This window comes from Oryzias melastigma, linkage group LG9, assembly GCF_002922805.2.
Source record: "Oryzias melastigma strain HK-1 linkage group LG9, ASM292280v2, whole genome shotgun sequence".
Classification (NCBI taxonomy): Eukaryota; Metazoa; Chordata; class Actinopteri; order Beloniformes; family Adrianichthyidae; genus Oryzias; species Oryzias melastigma.
The window spans coordinates 23,804,831-23,807,006 of record NC_050520.1 but is presented as its reverse complement, the minus strand read 5'-3'; the positions used below and the strand labels follow the sequence as shown (position 1 = coordinate 23,807,006).

Sequence of the window (2,176 nt, the reverse complement as noted above, 5' to 3'; positions counted from 1 at the left end):
TGTCTACAATATTACAGTAGAGTAATTCATTTTTTCTGCTCTGGTTTCAGGTGGATTCTTGCTGAGTCTGCTGCTTAACTATGCAAGTAGAGACACACTGGACAGAAGTTTGATGGAAAATATTACTGCACTCTAAAATGACTAGATGAGTTTTTTTTTAATCTCACCATTAACCAGAATTGGATTTTCAGAGCATTAAAGGGTCTATATCATGCTGTTCTTACATCTTTCAAAGTACACTTTTTCTTATGCCAAAGGCAATATGATCAAATATTAACTTTGGCACATGAAAGAACACGTTTTTTGAGTTACTGTTGTGAGTTTTTTTTCCTATGGAGAAAAGAACTGCTACTCTACTCCGAGCCTTGCCCTGAAGTTGGGCCACTCATTGCAGAAACTTAATGACATTTTACATTGCCGAGCACTTATGGCTTACAGTACACTGATCAAGTTGACCCAAAGTTTCAAAACCCTCTATTCTACAAAGTGGTCTGAATTCATTTCCCATACTGCACTGCAACACTACATACACTCCATACAACACTAAACGAGCGACACTTTAACAAACCTTCCACTCTTGAAGATGTTCAATGTCTTCATAGTGACGTTCAAATTTTGTAAGTCCAAATGCAATATCCTTGTGGAGGGCACTTGAGTCTCTCTCCTGAAAGCCATGTAATGTCATCTTTGAAACTTCTCCCCCTCGTCTTCTGTTGAACAGTATTACTTTTGCCATGTTGACTTTGCAAAGTTCACTGTATGATTTGGGTGAACTATGCTAATCCAAGTCCTTCAGTGCTTGGTCAGTAATTTTTTCCAGATGACCTTTGTCAACACTTCAGTCACGTGGAATTGAGGGGTAAATGGGGACGAAAGGTTGCAGTGTTGCTTTCACCGGACATGGTGAGCGCTATAACGTGGCTGACTGTGGTGTATTGGCAGAAAACCCCTTTCTTTTTGCCAGACCTAAATGTCTGACTCCATACAGAGGACAGGACTGTTTAAGGCTTTATGCAGCAGAATGTGGGGCGAAAAACCCAGAGCTCCTCAGGTCGACTCAGTTGCGCAAACATGTTGCAACTTTGTCTCAGATCCTGAATCTCAAGAACCACGAGTTGGATCAAGTTGACAACTTTCTTGGTCATGACATCCGCGTTCATCGCGAATATTATAGACTTCCAGAGACTACTACACAGCTGGCTAAAATATCTAAACTAACTGAACTATATTGAACTATATTTTAACACAGAATTTAATTTTTACTAGATGACCTAGAGTTGACAGATTCAAGTGGAGAGAGCGAAAGCGATGCAGAGGGTGACACGGCCGTTGAAGAGGCCAACGCCGCTGTTGAAGAGGCCAACGCTGCCGTTGAAGAGGCCGACGTCACTGTTGAAGAGGGCAAGGTTGATGAAGAAAATCTCTCAAATCCAGAGGCTAGTAAGCACAAAGTGATTTTTCTTGAAATTGTTCTGTTCATGAAACCACATGACTAATAGATGTCATCCCAGAGTCTGTGGGAAGTGAAAGGATGTGGAAACCTGTTCATAAAATTCAATTCAATTTTATTTATATAGCCCAATACCACAAAAAAGATTTGCCTCATTGGGCTGGATGCAAGTAATTATAAAGAGGCACAAGATTTGTCATAACATATAAACAATAGCTTAGGGCTGGGCGATATGGCAAAAAAAAAAAATCACGATTTTTCAATTTCATTTCACGATTTCGATTTTATCACGATTTTTTTTTAAATTGACAAATTCAAATTGACAAAAAAGAAATTATACTGATTTTAGTTGAAAGAAGTAAACACATTTTGAAAAAAATAGTTATATTTATTCAATTTTTGTCATCATAAACACACTCATTTGCAACAGCACAAAATCACTCAACATTAAAACTATGTAAAACAGCGAAACTAACTAAAAACTATGCCTCAACAACTGAGGGAATACTATTTTAATTCAAAAATAATTAAATCAAAGAGTAAATATAATATAATAATACAAATATCGAATGTAAAAATATCAAATGTATATAAAACAATTGCAAATTTAGCAGCAACACTTAAAATGACAGTTGTAATGTACAAATCTTTTACATTTATTGTGCAACTTCTAAAGTGCATTTCTAAATAACAGTCATATTGATTGGTTAAACAATGTATTGCCAA

General features: G+C 36.7%; 1 pseudogene; it reads left to right on the top strand.

Moving 5' to 3' along the window:
* The first annotated feature begins 863 nt into the window (after window positions 1-863).
* Window positions 864-2,176, top strand: part of LOC112148062 — a 19,030-nt pseudogene continuing 17,717 nt past the window's right edge.